The sequence below is a fragment of the Bombyx mori genome, chromosome 27, assembly GCF_030269925.1.
Source record: "Bombyx mori chromosome 27, ASM3026992v2".
NCBI lineage: Eukaryota > Metazoa > Arthropoda > Insecta > Lepidoptera > Bombycidae > Bombyx > Bombyx mori.
This window is the reverse complement of record NC_085133.1, coordinates 130316-149485: the sequence shown is the minus strand read 5'-3', so window position 1 is coordinate 149485 and position 19170 is coordinate 130316. Positions and strand designations below refer to the sequence as shown.

Genomic DNA, 19170 nt, shown 5'->3' with positions numbered 1-19170 from the left:
GTCGGTTGTTATTGTTTCGTAGATATCGACGAGTTTCCTTATCGATTCAAAAACACTGGAAACAATTTTCTTTTTAACTTTAAAGGAAAAAATATTGATCACCAAACAAACGAATAAATGTGCTACGTCAAACGAATCTCAACCTTGAGCTGTCGGCGATTGTGGTTGAGTTTGAAATATCGGGCTAACACTAGCGGATATAATTTATCAAGTGAAATAAGTACTAACCCATTTAGTGCTCAATTATGGTAAACACAGATGAACTGCTCAACACACCCCTTCTTTAGCCTAATTTTGTTTTGGTTTGCGGCAGTCGGGTGAACATATCAGTACAGACACAGACGCTGAGCTGACGGACTTCAATCGAACTCAAACCTCCGTTATTAAGACAACGGTCGATCGCTAATACGCCGCAGTCTAATGAAGTTAAACAGAATTAGTTCCAAGAGTCGTCAGTTGACCTGAAACGTAAGGTTGATTGTAGCCAGGCTGTGGCTCACGGTCAGGCCAAGATCGGTTTCAGGAAGGTCGCTACACGGTCGCATTATCCACGGCTTAAATTCAACTCGATTTTTTGTTATTATCAATCTTTGTTCGAGAAGCCTAGGATTATTATTGTTCTTGTGGCTCTGCGATTCTACTCATATCAGCGTCGCTGTTTGAGACCCTTATCGCTATGTCTCAGTAATTCTGAGCTGTCTGCCAACCACCGCGCACGTGAGGTCCAATACTACAACACTATTGACTCAAACTGTACTGTGTGTAGTGAAGAGAACTTTTAAATTTCAACTGAACGTAAAATTTATCAGTCACGTGAACATAAATGCTTCAAAAAGATACCACAGCACATTACAAAAATGTCAAACTAATTACAAGCAAAAAGTTGGAGGTCTATTAAAAAATCGGACTGCGCGTAATAACTAGCCCGGGCCGCTTCCCACTACAACTTTCATACAAAAACATCAGAGTCGAAATGCTTTCCTGCGGGAAATTCATTAACTTCGCTCCCGTTTCCCATGCAACAATGGCAGCGACGACAAAATGGCGGCGCTGACGTCACACCGGAAGCTGCTCCGTTTTGAATTCGGACCGGTCGAGTGAGCAATGGCGGAACATCCGGCGAAGACGTTACAATGAGCTCTCCACGATTTAATATCGATCATTGTTTTATAGATCGGAGCTCGATTCAACAAACAATCGTTGGTTTTGTTGTTCTTGAGTCCGTTGTCAAGTCAACTCTTCTGTGACAACGGAAATGTATTAGAACTTTACGATTTTTTAGCACACGTGAGCTTCCTTGAACTATATAATCAAAGATAAACGCAAACTGTGCTCTGCACTGAGCCGTAACCTTTGCGTGTGCAGTTATAGTACGAAGGATTTTTTTATGATTGAGGGATTACAGGTGGCTCAGAAGCCTTTCCAGTTTTGCCAGGATAGGTGGGCGAGCAAGGGCTCAGTCCGGAAGGGATTTCCTAACAGCTACCCGAGCGCCTTCAAAGGAGACCTAATAACTCAAGAGTAACTGCTTCGCGAATGGATCTACTATCGGAATGGAGTCGCGACCTGCTGAGAAACTCAGCGGGCTGATGAGGTTGCACGTCGAACTATTTGCTGAGTTCCACGGGTGCGGGGTCTGGGGTCCGTGAGTCTCCTCCTGGTGTTAGAGCTAAAGGCGCGTAATGGCTATTGGACCTGATGGATCCGTAAGAACTTGTCGAGGATCGTACGCGACTGCCTGGTCCCAAATAAATGCGAGAGACGTATTGTCAGAGTTTCAATTTAATTGTGGCTGTCCTACCCTATAAACAGAAACGAGCAGGAATGTGGTAACAATTCAATCCAAACATCATCAAACGACTATCAACTACCACTCAAGGTAGGAATTAAGATAACATGCGGAAGTTAATACTAAATATAAAGAGATACTGGAACATACATCTTCTAATTTAACAACGGGCAAAGTGTTATCATGTAAAAATTAAATATCCTTTATCTGAAAAAAAAAAATGATAGGCCAATTTAAATAGCTTTGTCAGAGTAGGAAAGGCCTAGTAACAAAATCAAATAATAGTTAAAGTGTATACAAATAGAGCGGTGAGCGGTCACAGAGTGGTGGCGTGGAGACGGCGTGTGAAGACCGGCCGGCGGTCCCGCTGCTCCGCTTCTAAACTCAGATCTAATTGTGCGGTTTGCCGTAGGGACGCCGCCGCGCCGCCGCCTTGCCGCTAGCTCGATGAACTTCATACGAGGCAAACGTACACAAATACGTACGTAAATAATACAATGAACACCATCATTCGATTAGATAAAACTATAAAAACGAAGATTTCGTGAGAAAATTTATATTTGGTATATTATTTGATCTTAAAATATCCAGCTGTGTGTCGGTACACGAAATTGAAAGACCGGTTTTGTAAATACGTCTGATATTTGCAATGTAGTATTTTTTTCCTACCTATGCTGATAGCCTTGAGAGGCTATTTCAGCTTCGCCCCAACATATAGGTAAGCAGTGCTTCGTAGAATCTACCACCGGATCGGAATCGTGATCCACTGAGAAGATCCGGCGAAAAACTCAGTGGGCTGTGTCTATGGGGAAATGTAGTCAAAGCTACTGGTTTGATATAGATATCTCAGCACACCTGGTATGATCATATATCGAAGTAATAGTGGGTTAGATAAGTCATATGTTTAATTTTTTAAAGAATAATAAGCGTTAAAGGTATATTGTTAGTGTTCACTACACCGCCAACGGCTGAGCACTCATGAGTAATTTTTGCAAATTTGTACATTATCTAGTTATTTGTACTCAGTAGTATTCTTTTTGTTTCCAATTAATTACGTAATAGTTTAATTCTTAAATTCTGATTCTAGTCTTAAATTGCTTTTATCGATAAAACGCAATAACATCACTAGCGCTGTAGTCATCAACGAACACAATATCGATTTCGGTATTTTAATGTTTTTATTAGTAAAAAATATTGTGCTACAACTTGTCGCTTGATTTCTGCTGGAGTTTTATTATTAAAGTTGATGAAGAGACAAATGCTTAGCGGTTACACAAACTACTTATTGATTAAGATTTGCTCACACACACGAACAAACACGTCCATCGCGAACTTGTTGATTCGAAATTTGTTGAAATGTTTAAAAAGGTGAGGATGTTGTTTGTTTGTAGAGTTAGTAGGGGTAGGAGTAGCAAATGGTGAACAGTTCCAGTGGGCCCTCATAGTGTTGTCACGTACATATGTACCTATGTGCATACGTCACACACACACACACACACAGGTAAACGTGCTAACTTATAGAACAAACAAGATTACACATCTCGGTGTCGATGGTTTAAAACAATTGATACATGACTCTGGTCTATGAGAGAGTGGGTTCGAGGTCCGGCGCGCGGATGTGGTTGTGGTCACCGTCACCACCTGCCGTCCGTAATCAGCTGAGATTCACAGCCCGGACTATCTCACCGCAATACTATCACAATTATTCACATTATTTGTTTCTTTTTTAATTCTGACGGTGAAATCAATGACGGTACCAGTGCGACGTAATTGTTGTCCAAGGCTTACTGCTGCTCATTGAATATCGCATTTTGGGGTAGCAAAATTTTGTTACTATTTTTAAAACCATTTTGAGAGCTTTACTCCAAAGCACTGCACTTTCCTCAGAGCTTCTAGAGCCATTGATCGCTATTATAATATTGTTAACTGAACGACTACATTAAGGGCATGATCTATCTGCAACACAACACTCACCGCAGAGAGCGCACGTGTATCGTCACCACTTCCCGTCAGCTGACCTGTACGCTAGCTTATTGGACAATTAAAAAGTCACGTTATTGTTTGCTTTAATGTTTAAAATACGGAACTAAAACGATGCGAACCTTGGGTTTCATTTTTTTATTGTTTAGATGGGCGGACGAGCTCGCGGCCCACCCGTTGTGAAGTGTTTACCGGGGCCCTTAACTTTTATAAGTTGAGTAAACATAAAGTAAAAACCGACACTTAAAAATTACCCCTCAGGGCTCGGCGGTTAGAATACGACCTGTAATCGCGCGGATCTAGGTTGCGATCGAGATCTTTCCCGCGGCTATTTACTACAATGTTGACGTCTTCTTCCAGTCGTTATATTGGTTCCCGGGGAGCGCTGGCAGTGCAGTGGCATTGCGCGCGGGTCGTAGGTTTATAGCTCGAGTTGTGATATTATTGTTCCTCATGTCTTACTCACGTGTGTTGGATGTGTATATGATGAAGGTAGCTCATATTGTAAGCCAGCACGAGTAGACGTCGCTGTCTGCGTCATACAGGACATTGCACTGCAGTCTTCATGTTATCTGTGAGATCCAGTAACCACTTCACGCCAGGTGGGCCGTCAACTCGTTCACTCGTGCGTGCAACTAAAATACCTACCACTTATGTCCTATACAGTATGTATTCCAGTAGTTTAACCCCTCGTAAAGGACATTAAACCGTACATTATTCTAACGTCTTAGGTTCATTAAACCTCCCTTAGTAACAGGTGTCCAGTGACTTGTACAAAAACAGCCCCTCAACCCTCGCCCTCGATATGAGAGAACAGTAACACAACTTTGTTTTAGAGGGGAATACTTTCTTGGAGTTTGTGCGGTGAGCCGTGAACTTAGACTTTTTGAAATAGTAACATTTTAATGTCTGCTTTAATTGGATTTTTTACTTCAACGAGTAGCTCGCTCTGTTTGTATTAACAAGACTGAAATGTTATGAAGATTGATGAGAGAAATTCAGTTTGTCAGTGACTCGTCCCGGCTTATACTGTTACTGCTTGCTCATTTTCTCGTTGAAGCATTAAACACTCAAAGCTAATAAATATGTAAAATTTGTTTTAATCTTCTACAAACCGAAGTGTAACAATACTAAGAATACAATCACTTTATCTAGTTTGAAATAATATCATATTCTTACTGATTCTTATTCCACTTGTGTCCTCAAATCAGCTGTTTTCAACAATAATAACTTTGCATTTATACTATTAGCAGACATAATGCCTTAGACGACAAGGTCGAAAATAGCCTGCACATTTACCTTAAGCGCGTTTTCTTTTTTGTCAATTTCAAGGAAGTGTGAAGATTGTCTGTTTCCTAGTTGGTTGTTCAGTTTTTGTAGGAGGTTTTTTGATTGTAATTAAGTTTGACAAATGTTTACAACATTACGGCGATTCGTCCGGCGCGATGTCCGGCGCTGTCCGGCTAAGCGGCCAGTGGCACTGACATTGTCACATTGTCATTCTCTCGTTGGAAAATATTTTGGACTGATGGCCATAATATACGATCACAACACTTAATTTACACTCTTGTAAGAAGAGTCCCAAGAGCCAGACACAGTCTTAGCTGTACCCCAGGCTGTGCTGTTGCCCACTCACATAAGTGACAACATAAACAGTATAGATAATCACCAAGTGTTGAGCATGTCGCGACTATGACTAGCACTTGTTGGGAGTAATTGAATGGGACCAGTCTCTGTACAACCATGAGCCGAAATGAGTTGCCTCCAACCTTCAAGGTCCATCACCACGCCCGTCGGACGTCGTGGTATGTTATTCTGAAGTACACCATCAATATTATTAAATAAAGAAGAAAGATCTAAGTTTCACGAAGACAGAACAATACAGAACAGTTATGGAAAAAAAAGAAATTGAGTTAGTCAATATATCACACATAGTCACATTGTGTTACAGTAGGAAGTCCAGTGCACGGGTCCAACTGAAGTAATATCAGTTGTAGATGAATGACTATAGAAATAAATAATGATTGTAAAATGAAACGTAATTCGTAAGCACACAGGACACAGAACCTGCAATTGATAACAGGAAATGAGCTCCGGCCGACGCAGATCCACGTGTCAAATTAAAAAAAAACCTATAAACGTTTTGAATGTTGCTAACATGTGTTCATACGTTACGCTTTTTTTGTTTAATTCAATTTGAATAATTTTCGAAATTTAAATGGGGAGCGCTGGAAAACCGTTGGAATCTTTCCCGCCATACGATAACATTGTGCTTTGAATTAATTTATATGAACTTAAGAAATTATAAATAAAACATTATTTCACAAATAATTTACAATCCAATTAAACTACATATAATTAAATCTTACTTTGATGGTTCAATCTTGCGTTTATTATTTTCCTTATTATAAGTTTTGAGTCTTCAATCTCACGTTTGAAGATAGATGGCGACATCGTGAATGTTTTGGGCGGCAACCAATTACCGTAATGGTCCGTGGAGTAGTAAGCGGGCCAGGGGTCAGTCGGTGGTCCGTCCACCCCGGCCCGCCAGACCGTGTAAAGATATGAAATGTGAAAGTTACACACGTCACGATTAACAATTACAGTAGTAATAATTAGCCCTTGCAGAAGGTGAACGACCTCGGCTGACCCCGACGTGCATCGCGCAAAAACTTAGTGTCACCTCTGCCGCGGCGCCACACCTGCGCCTGCGCCTTACACTCATAAAAAATACTATAAAATGGTGGATTTACCGTATATTCAACGTATTTACAGTTCTCACGCGTTACAAGTCTTAGATTGTTGTCGAAAACAAGCGTATCTACGGTCCATGAAATGGAAAGTGGTCTGCATCGCTCGTGGACAGCGACGATGCTCGCAGCCGGCCGCTGAGGACTCGTACATTCTTGGGCCACTCGCCATCTCGAGACATTCGACTCAAGTTCTTGGGCACTCAGTATATGAGTTGTAGCTTAGACTTAACCTTAGATCTTAAATCCAAGATGGGTGGCGGCATTTACGTTGCAGATGTCTATGGGCTCCAGTAACCACTTAGCACCAGGTGGGCTTTGAGTTCGTCCAAACATCTAAGCAATATAAAAAAAACACACACACACACACACACACAGGCGCATGGAGCAACAAATAATCAAATATGGTAGTCGGTCCGGAACTGATTTCTTTCTTAAAACCCGGAATTAGTGCGTTCGTCCATAAAAATACTAAAATCCATAGCCGCCTAGTATCAGAAGGCCTGTAGACTTAGCTGCCTTCGATAGCAATTCAAATACCCTCAGTCGGCTGAGGTTTGATGTTGAACTCCCAATTGCGCTACGTGATAAGAGGCTCGATTCAAACTCAGAACTGCTCCACGGTGGATACTGGTGAGACGGCTGCAGGAGACACCAGGACGCCGCGCCCGCTAGTGTCGAGTACTCATTACACCAGTCGGTACAGTCGTGCCAGTAATAGCGCGCACTCCGGCCGCTCCTCGGAGCGACAGGGTTGTCGCGTTACAAATATGCAAATGCTCTAGCGTATGTACGTAACAGGTGTGTGACGTGTGTGGGAACGCATATATTTGCATAACATCGCATGTTTCACTTATTAATAGATAATTTATAAAGGTTTATGAGCGTAACGTTTTCATTCAGTGATTTTCCGGTAGGTATTCTCAGAGCAGAGGAAGCGCAGTTAGCACACTGAAACAATGTCTTCATTGAACTGGTTCTTTATGACCGGCCTGGGCTGGAGTCCCTAGGGAACAGCTACTTGTGTGAATGATTACTGGCCACCACGTCCGGTCTAAGCGGTTAATGTAGAAATCGACATCCACAAACGCACAGACTACAATTGTAATAGCTATTGTTGTCATAATAGTTAGTATTTTACAATAAGTACATATGTACATGCAATCTTTAGAATACGATGCAGTCAGAATACATAAACAATAGGTGTTGAGCATGATGTTCGATTCTCACGAATCGTTTGGAACCTCTGGGTCTGCAGAGGGACCTCGCTTCTCTCTGTATTTTGTTCCGTATGTTTCACGGGGAGGGCTCTGAGGAACTGTTTTAGATGATTCCATTATCTCGTTTTTACCATTGCACCGGAGTAGAAGAGTTCATCCATACTACATGGAGCCACTGCGTACATCCACAGCGCGTTTCCAGATATCTTTTTTGCCACGTACCATACAGCTTTGAAATACGATCCCTCCACGATCCGTCATCGTCCTCGCCGAATCCGTCGCTTACGACGAAGGGCTCGACGAGCGAATTAGCCCACAGACACAGCCCACTGAGTTTCTCGCCGAATCTTCTCAGTGGGTCGCGTTTCCGATCCGGTGGTAGATTCTGCGAAGCACTGCTCTTGTTAGGGTCAGTGTTAGCACCACTCCGGTTTGAACCCCGTGAGCTCGCCTACATGTTAGGGCGAAGCTGATATAGTCTCTCAAGGCTATCAGCATAAGTAGGAAAAAAAACCACGGTGTTTCCCGAGCGCTGTGACATATCCTTCTTCAAACGAGGCTTGTGGAGGTTTCGTTTGTGCGTCACCAATACATTAGTCGTACTACGGGCGTACCACTAACTTCATTCAATAAGTCCCGTCTCGAGAATAAAACATTTCAAACTGTTCAATATATAAAACAGTAAATTATAATTCCAGTTAACATTATTTAGTAACATGAATATGAAACTTTATTATAATTGGGCTCACCCCTAGCACAGATAGTCTGATCGCGGAGACAGTGCGGGCACGTGCGCAAGATTCCGTTACGTCAGGTGTTACCCCGCCGCCCCTCGACCTCACGACCTCACGCCCCGCGCCCTGCAGGTGGTAACGACCCTTCACCCCGACAGGTTGCTCGCGGGGGCTGATTTCTAACTGACTTTATTAATGAGACAAAACTCTGCTTAAATTAATTGACCCTTCTGTTATTTTTTATTATCTTTGTGTTAAATGCGGAATATTGTGAGACTTCTACAAATGTCAACAAGATTAGACAAGCGCGTTAATTGACGGTAAGCGATCATTTTAAACGCGAAATGGAACACGAGGATGGTACGGTTGATAATAAGTGATGACTGCTTCATTCATGTTTTGTAATTTTTCAATGAAAGTATTTCTGTTTTAGGTCTCTGGAAAGGATTTATGTTTAGCAAAATTTTAACATTTTCGTGTTTTTATTATCTTTTTTTTTATTGCTTAGATGGGTAGACGATTTCACAGCCCACTTGGTGTTAAGTGTTACTGGAGCTCATAGACATCTACAACGTAAATTGCGCCACCCACCTTGAGTTATACGTTCTAAGATCTCAGTATAGTTACAACGACTGCCCCACCCTTCAAACCGAAACGCATTACTGCTTCACGGCAGAAATAGGCAGGGTACCTACCCGCGCGGACTCATCGCTCTGCATCTCTGCACTGCATCGCTCAACACGAATGCACCGGACGTCTTATCCTTTAGGCCACGGCGACTTCAACGACTTCTTACGCTGAAACATGTTCCGCTTAGATCATCTCATTGTTTATGTTAATATCAATTCAAATATAATAAATATAAAGCATTCTGCCAAACATATAAATTCGTAAAGTTATCTATCGTCACAACACCACTGGTCGACGCACAGACGTCTGTGGTGTCAGCTCCGGCACCTGCTCAGTCTCGAACCGGCGACCCAGACGTCATTAAAACAATAAAAAGGCAACCGCCATATCCCCGAGCTGCTTACGATCTGAACAACAGCGCTCATTGACTAACACAGACCCGATCCTAGACGCTGGTCTCCAGGCGACCTTACTATCGCGTGATCGTGTATCGAGCAGCGATACAAAAAGCCTCAACAAGGAAAATGTTCGCTAATCATTCCGTTAATGATTCAATAACAATTAGATTTTTTGTGTCATTGTATTACAATTGATTGTAATGCACACTCGGGGTCGATGACTGCTGGCTGGTAGAGCGGTGACGTCGCTGCAGACCGACTCATTCCCGATCCTGCGGACAGAATGGAAAGCAGTCGACGTCGCCCCAAACACGTCATTTCGGATCCTCCCGATCCACTAACGGTGCTTTTAGGTACCTCAAGCACCGGTCATCGTTCAATTAACCCACAGACACAGCACACTGAGTTCCTCGACGGATTTTCTCAGTAGGTCGCGTTTCCGATCCGGTGGTAGATTCTGCGAAGCACTGCTCTTGCTAGGGTTCGTGTTAGCAACGTCATCAGGTTTGAGCCCCGTGAGCTCACCAACTAGTTAAGGTTACGCTGAAATAGCCTCTCAAGGCTATCGACTTAGGTAGGGAAAAAAAAGCACACTGACGCGGACGCGGTCACCTCCCAGAGCCTGTCTCTGAGGTGCCTCGCGGCTGGGTGTACCGACCCGGCCGAGCACACAGAGCAATCAATCGACGCTACTAAGAAATTACCGTCGCCCATGGGCATCATTAACGCCATATTGTTGCTAAGCTCAATTCGACAGGCAGGTGCCATACGTGACTACATATTTAACACTTGCTCGGTACGGGGCAGCACAGTGCTCAATATGGGGTCCGCGCGTATGCACCCCACCTGTCCTCGCTCAGACTACTCAATTGCTCTTATTTAAGCGGAGGAACAGCAGCATGACATTACGGAACGACTTAATACTAGATGTGTCGCGAGCTCATCCGTACAAGTCCGTGAAGTCGTCATGGGCTAAAGAATAAGACATCCCGTTCATTCGTATCTAGCGATGCACCGGTGTTCGAATCCCGCAGGCGGGTACCAATTTTTCTAATGAAATACGTACTCAACAAATGTTCACGATTGATTTCCAGGTTGAAGGAATAACATCGTGTAATAAAAATCAAACCCGCAAAATTATAATTTGCGTAATTACTGGTGGTAGGACCTCTTAAGAGTCCGCGCGGGTAGGTACCACCGCCTTGCTTGTTTTTGCCGTGAAGCAATAATGCGTTTGTAGGGTGGGCCAGCCGTAACTATACCGAGACCTTAGAACTTATATCTCAAGGTGGTGGCAGCATCTACGTTATAGATGTCTATGGGCACCGGTGGGGATGTGAGTTCGTCCACCAATCTAGGTAATAAATTTTTTTTTACCTATTCGCAACACAACTCAGTCCTAAAGTATCCCACAAGCTCGGCCGCGACGCGGGAACTGTACAAATACAAATATATATTTAATCAACTGTATCCACCCCGCAGCCCACAAGCAACATGCGCGAAGATAATTGTCTGAACAATAAAAACGGTTAGAAATGTAACCGCCGCCGTTAACTTGACCCTAACTTTACGTTATCGACTCAACTTAACCGCTCTTACCGGCTTTTTGTTTTATCATTGCACGAGTACTTGTAACTTGTCAACGCACCGCAGACGAAGCGACGACATGTAAGTACAGAGCTGACAATATATAATAATAATAATAATAAGTGGCAGTATTTAATACACTATAATAATAATAATAAGCCCATTTTATTTCCAAAAACAAAGAAAGAAAAAAAGCACCTTATCAAATAAAAAATTACAAAATTAAAGCTGACGATATAAAGGTGATTAATAAAATTCTGCACAACCCGCACCTTGCCACTCTCGAGGATCTAGGACTCCGCGGCTCTGCTGAGCCTCATGTCCTCAGCCGGCGCTATAAAAAGAGGCAGACAGACAGACATTTAAAAAAGTATATCTATTCTCATTTCCTGAGTACCTACTGTAATCATGTTCCTAGTGTTTGTAGCAAAACTAGTAAGTAAAAGGGAACCAAGTTTTATTGTTTTCAATTATAAGGCGCTCGGTACAACACGAACTACACACTTACCCTCTTACGTTTTGATAGTAAATAATAATATGTAAATAATAATCTATACTATATAAATCTACAGTGGTTTTTAAGGATGTTCCGTTATAACTACTGAGCCATGCATCTGATTGACTTGAAGCTTGGTATCCATGTAGATAATACATATAGTTAATGGATAGGCTAATATTTATATGAGTGTTGGACTCCCTAATAATAATGACAATAAATAATAACGACGCTTGAAAGGCAAACTTTACAGTAGACTAATTTAAAGTTGAAATACCTGAAAACAAAAATATTTTAACGAATCTAGCTGTAGTAGAATCTAGCTACTAGCTGTAGGATTGAAATGATTTTAATAGATCTAGAAATATTTTTTTTTTGCCTATCGAATATGATTATTGCCTATAATTTATGTACAAAGCAGTTATTGTCGCTTAGTCACGTTTGCCTTTCAAGCGTCGATAATGTTAATTTTAAATGCCCAGCGAAGCGGGCGAGTGCGGCTAGTAATTAATAAATATCGTGTATTCTACTATTTCTTATAAATGTTAAGATTACAACATCAATCGATTGCATACCGAATGCATATTGTATTGAAGACGGTCTCGGTGACCGGGGCACGCGGACATCAACTTTGGACGCCGTCACTTTGACACACGAGGTCACTCTGTACTACTACTGCAGATGAGCATACAGCAGTAACGCGTGCGTACTTGTCGTCACTAGCCGACGACTTGAACGGTTCCGTTGAGGAGGTCCTAGAGAAGAACACGCGACGTCGAGGACTGTTGTTTGTGACGAGGAGAACTCTCGAGACACGACTGAGGGCGTATCTCGGGGGTGGCCCTCGACCGACACTATAGTGAGGCGACGGCTGCTTGATCCACTGCGGCATAGTGTCGTCCGCGGCGGCGCGTTCGGGTCGGTGACGTCATGACCTTGCCGACACCTCTATCTACATCTATGTAACACCTATTGTTAGCTATTGTTAGCTATTGTTACAGACAACGCAGTTTCATTCCACAACGCACTGTGCCTTGCTCATATTTTAGGTTTTTTATATAGCTTTGTACTGTGCGAGCGAGCGGCGCCTTGCGGAGGATAATCGTATCCCTCACAGCTAAAGCCCTCAGCCTAGGTAAAGATTCCTATCACGAATCTACTTAAAACTTGTTTAATTACATAAGGAAGCGTTACATAAGCAGGCAAATGATGTTACAAGAAGCCACAAACACAATGTAGTAGACTAGTCTAGTTCCCAGCGGCGCTCCCACGCCTGCCCGGTCGCCGCGTGCCACTGAACTTGAAAGGAAAATGCTCTCACTGCGCACTTACAGTCGACCGGCCGTTACGTCATCCATTGTATTAAATAGATTTACTTAATAGTGGTCTAGTTCAAATAGCAAACAGCTCACGACACGTGAACACCGCCAAATGAATTGAATTGAGACATTAATTTGTGTCTGTATTGCTTGGGAACAGCGAATGCCCTCTTACGTACAATAACTTTGCGGCCGGAGCAGACAGAACGACAACACCGACTCGTGAGGACCCGCAGCTACAGACTTCGGTGGTTGTTGAGTGTTAATCCGATCGCTTTCACTTCGGTCCACTTGTCGAAAATCAGAGAGTCAAAATAACCAACAGGTATACTTACTCGAACGTTAGACCGTGAAGCAGCGCGGCGCGATCGGCAATAAACAAAATGTAAATAATTAAATGTTAATTTATTTGAAGCTTAAACGACGGATACCCCTTCACACGCACGACAGCACCGCGCCATCGGAATCCGGTGGGGCGGTGGCGCTCACTGCTGCTCACAAGTGCACACACACGCACACACACATAGAGCAAATTGTTATAATTATCGCTCTAATCGCGGTAACCCTTACCATTGGTCTCACGAACGGAGCGGCATTACTTATTGTACCTACGCTGTGCGTTGCGATACTACAGATAGTGAGGATGCATTGGAATGTTGTGAGGTTAAAAGCTACAAACATGGAAGTCGATAAGTTTAACTCCAACCAAGTTTAATTTATTGTTGAAAACTGGACAGGACGTCCTGCCTTTTTTTTAAAAAGGACCTCCAAAACTGCAAATTTTATTTCACATGAACTAACAATAATTAATTGGTGTGTAGTTTTCTTTTGAAACCGGTACATTATATTTTTACAAAACTGCTTTATTTTTTCTCGTCTAGGCGTGTAATAAATAGCTGATAAATAATAAATAGGTTGAAGCAATAATAAATAAGCTGAGCCTCTTGTAGTTTTCAGGATTGTAATGATTGAGACGCGTAGATGAAACGGCGTATACCTACTCGTGTTATTATTATTATGTTATATTAGGACGGAGGAGCCGGGAGTGCGGTCCGTGGTAGGGGTGAGAGGTTGTCGCAGCGCGGCCCCGCGAGCCCAATCTACCGGAAAATAGCCGTTGTTTACAAATAAGTCATTTTTAGTGTTTTACTCGATCAGTCGTCACACTCCGCCGGTAATTGGGGGGCGGTTGGGAAATTGAGATTTTTTTTAGAAAACTCAATTATTTGTGTGAAAATTTGTTTTTATTGTTATTGCTTATGTTAATGTAGGTAGAGGCACGCTGCTTTTATATAAGTATGTAGGTACATACGTTACGAAGGGAAGTTGAACACGATTTCAATATTCTGTAAGGAGCATTCAATAACCAGATGAATGAATCTAAATGTGCTTGTGGTACTGAGCGGCGCGCGCTACTCCGCACTCACTCATCCGTTGTCGTATTCTCGTGTTCATTCACGCGTCTCTTGTGCGATCGACCTAAAACTGTATCTTCAGGGAGTGTTCCCGGGGAGGTACTAATTACGCTCGACAGGTGGCGCCGGTGGCGTGCGACTCGTCCTCATGATTACTGACAGTCACAAGCAAGGAAGTACTTAGCTCGCCAGTTGATAGGACACCAAATACTTAGAATATTACCTGTTTTTGTAAGTGGGTCATACGTGATGGTGGACTATGGTAATTGTGTCAGCTCGGAGGTGCACTGGTGTGATAATCAAACCAGATTAAATCAAATCAAAAAAAAAAATTAATTCAACATAAATGAAAGTACATACTTGTTCAAGGTCAAAAAGAACTACCGCCAATTCACAAAAACTAGCCTCCGTCCTGAGAAGAACTGGCAACTCGAATAGACGAAGTTACTCGTGATACGACTGTGAACGTGGGCCTCCCTGGACTACAGGAGCGCTCAGGGGCATACATAGGTCCGATGGAATACCATCGCGGGGCCGCGGAATGCTTGTCGCAATTTTCGTTAATTCTATTTGTGCAAGTACCTGCCACTACCGATTGGAACAGACACCCGCCTAAGGTCATACTTCCAAGCGTCACATTCTACTAGTGCAACTAAAAATCTAGTTTATCATCAGGTGGGCCGTTAACTAGTCTGGTTGCATTAAGCGAGACATCTCGTTGGTGTCCCTCGCACGATCACTCACCGCCACTCGGTTTTGTTTTTATTCTCGAACACATATTATTATTTTCAAATCATTTGTACATTGTTTTAAAGCAGGTAATGTGTTCCCACGGGCCATCCGTTCGTATAATCAGATACCATGATGTTCGGATTAACACCTAATACATTATTTAAGGTCTGTTTCACATATTCGACAAAAACTTAACACAAGTCATTTAAAATACGTTTCCCAATAATCGTTTACTTTGTGAAGAGATATGTTCGGTGAAGGCCGCTGTCACTGAGTTGTTACAGTAGTGCATCCGCACCATACAGCACCACGCGGCACTTCGCGGCACATCGCGGCATCTTGCGGCATCACACACGATATGGTCCTTGACCCAGCAGCGCGGCGCTCAAGTACAGTCCCTTCCATTATCTCTTGATTAAGTTCCACTAAACACAATATGTAGCTAATTCAAGGTCCGTAAAAGACATTTTTTGCGAACATACCAGGGGACGGAGTTAATCTTATGAAAATATGAAGAACAAATTAAATTAGAATTTTTATTAAACATTTTTTTGTGGATAAATTTGTTAAAAAGGCGACAATGGATCCCAAATTATACTGAAATGTATATGTGTGTTTATTTAAATGTGTGTTTTACTGTGTCCGTGTATGGGAATATCGGATACAGTAGGGTCGACAACGCGGAGATGTGTCTGGAGATAGATGCCGTGTCCGTACAGCGCTATAACTACTGACTCGCAAATATTAAACTCACGAGGAACAATTCTCAACGATGCACTGAGAGACGTTTCGTGTGACATGCTTAAGCTTTGGACGGAGCATAGGGACCGGGGATCGATTCTTGGTCGGCCGTTTAGTGTTCGTGGTCAGAGCGTATTTGTTCTTGTCTCGTATACGCGGCCCTGTGCATGCAACACTGCTTATCTGCCTGTCTGCCTATCTGTCGATGAACGTCAACGTGGAAGGACGTGTCAAGTCCATTGAAATACAGGTTTAAAGTCTATGGGTTTTGGTATTTTATTTATTGCCTCTGTAGGCAGACGATCACACGCCCCACCTGATGGTGAGTGGTTACCGTCGCTCATGGGCTTTAGAAATATCAGCCAACTGGTAAATGGTAAGCCAAAACTGGTAAATGGTAATTGGTAAAAATGGTATTCGGTGATATTCACGTCAAGATGCAGATTATGTGCGCCCGGGATGGCGCTTAAACTTAAATGAGCAGTAAATCTTGTGCCTGTCATAATGTATTAAAAAAACTTATCACAAAATTGCCCCGAGACATATCTTCGGACTCGAATATCACGTGCGGTTGTACGTGTATTGTCGAATTATTCCCACAGCCTTGAGTCGTGCCTCTGCAGACGACTCATTGTCTCACACATACACACAAGTGTCGACGCACACAGAGATGCAGAATTTTTAATAAATTATTTACGATGGCAATAAAAGTATTGAAAGTCATCATAATGTAGGTATATTCAGTTCGTAGCCCCAGCACTGGCACTCTCTGACACTCAGTGGCATTTAGTAGTATACAGTTCATTAGTGCATTAGAGGGAAACAAACACTGTACAGTATGGCAGGTGAGCCAACGGACTACCTGATGGTAAGTAATCACTGTACAAAATCGGAAATTCCCAGGCAGCAGCACACCGCTCCCTCACGTAAATAAACAAGTCAGCGTTAGCGTCAGCGTCACTTGCAGTGCGCGGGTCATGCAGCTCGGTGGAGGCTACGGCCGGAGCGACCACTCCATCAACTATAAAATGTACTCTGATCCTGGATGTGGTACATGCGGGGATTATATGTTCACATGTGACAAAGGCTACATTTGATTTTCACCAATTCACAAGGGAGTGTGTATACTGTGTTAGCTAAGGGTTCCTGTCCCCTCTTGGCGGAGCCTTTCCACTTCGCCCACCTGTCCTGGTGACACTGGAAAGGCCTCCGGGCCACCAGTAGTCCCTCACTAAAGCCTTATCTTGAACTTGAACACACTCTCGCACAGGACACCTTCATAAGATCTCTTAAATTAGCATGTAATGACATAATTGCGACGCTCCACATATAGGACCCGGCGGGTCCACGGTCGGTTCGTGGCTCTGCGGCGGCGGCGCGAACAATGGCTGCGGCCGGCGGAGCGCGGCTCGTGGCTCTACAATATATGCTCTACACATTTTATTTGTAAAACGGAAGCGAGCTTTGATTTATATTTGTGCTAAGTTTTATCTTGTTTTACTTACTTTCATGTAAATTCTGTGAACTCCTGTTATCATTGTTTCTCGGTTATATTTATGTACATACCTACATTGTAGTTAGGACATTAGGACACGTGCAAGAAACAAGAGCTGACTCTCGTTGACTCAACCTCGAACCTGACTAAAAATATTGTAATAGTACGAGTGTGTGGGTCAGTATTAACAAAAAGTAGGATATCGCAATTCTAAAATCACAAAGTCTTGCAAAAGTAAACGGATTTTAAACTCAAATGGTTATCTGTCTGTCTGTTTGTGCGATTTCTTAAGCCCATTTTTTCTAGCTGTTTACCAATTTTTATATTTTGTATCAATAGATTTTGACGTTTACCAATATTCATTAAAAATATTTTTTTGTTTGTAATTTTCGACCAAAATAGATATCGAGAACGAGCAAAGACTGTCGATAGACTCGTGTGTGACCGCGCGCGCCGGCAGCCACTTGAGGACTTTGCTTAGTACGGAGCCCTCGCTGCTACATTTCATTGATTTATTTCAACTACAAAACTATCAAAAGTACAATAATCTCTTCTGGAGTCTGCTCCACGCTTCTGCTGCTACGATTACTGTTTCGACAGGAAGACGAACCGAATCTAATTAATTAAATGAATTGTTTCAGGTACGAAAATGGTGAAACTAAATCAGAAAATACGAAAAAAACCCTGAAACACTTTTGTGTCGACACAATGTGACACTCAAATAGACTAAAAACAAAATTTCATACAAAAATACTCGTGTATAATTCTATAATCAACAGTCTAGACTGGTTCTAGCAGAGCACGCAACGAACAGAACTGAACCGCGGACTTTAGCTAACCGCTAGCGCCATCTACCGCCTCACTCAATTATACTGAGCTCTCAGATAGTAGCTGTGTGCAAATAGTGCTGGATTATCATCACAGTGTTTCTAATAGACAATTATAACCAAAAGAGTGTGTGACAAGAGTGTTGAGAGTGTACTTGTGATGCACGATGGATCTGCACGCCCCGCCCATGGTAGTACATTCATACGAGCCCCACGCTCCTCTGCTGGAGGTAGAGGGGCTGGACCCTCACAGCCCACAGCAGAAGGTTCTCATACACGCACCTGCTATGCAAAACCAAGAGCTCATGCCCGCTGACCATCGGAATGGAGGTGAGTTCATTTTAAGTTAGCTGTAGAAAATGTTCTATAATTGCTTATTAATATAAAAAGGGTGGTCACTGTCAATACCAGATATATAGAAAAGTGAGCTCAGTTAGCTATTGATGTCTTTTTTTAATAAATATAAACTTGGATACATGGGCCAGTGTACATGTATGCTAATCACCGACATAAAAAGAAAACAAACCTGTTCATCACACGAATGTTTGTTCGGAGTAGAAATCTAAACCACCACTTAATCTAGCAGTTAGGGTTGCTAGCTACTGCGTTGGTCAATCAAAATTGAATCAAAGTAAGCTATTAGCAAAATACATTAAACAGCAAAGATCGTTTAGTTAGAGAACTACTAGAGAGTAAAGATTGATAATTATGACTCATAACCCAAAGGAATATCTTATATAAGACGTAAAATAGAAGTTTTCATGGTTAGAAGTAGTTTTATCATCACTTGGTAACTTTGAGATACCGGACAACCTTCGGCTACGGTGTGACTGAAGTCGACCAAATATTGTTTTTAATAAAGTGCAAAATAAATAATATATCGATCCATATTATCATATAAGCAATAGTGTAGTGAGTGAGAGTAGTGGAGATGTAGTACCAGCGACCATAGTGAAGCATGAGTCGAGGGCAGATGTGTCTGATCTGACGTAGAGTACGACTTTTCAGATGAGCAGTACGCACACCACGCGCACGGCGGCAGCCAGGGCAGCGACGG

At 42.6% G+C, this 19170-nt stretch overlaps 1 long non-coding RNA gene across 1 annotated transcript in view; it reads left to right on the top strand.

Annotated features, from left to right (window-relative positions):
• LOC134201517 (uncharacterized) overlaps positions 1-19170 on the top strand; it is a 28768-nt gene extending 9598 nt beyond the window's left edge. Inside the window, exons 2-3 of the long non-coding RNA XR_009976857.1 lie at positions 17928-18443; positions 19107-19170. This is a non-coding gene — a long non-coding RNA (uncharacterized LOC134201517). The remainder of the gene's footprint in view (positions 1-17927; positions 18444-19106) is intronic.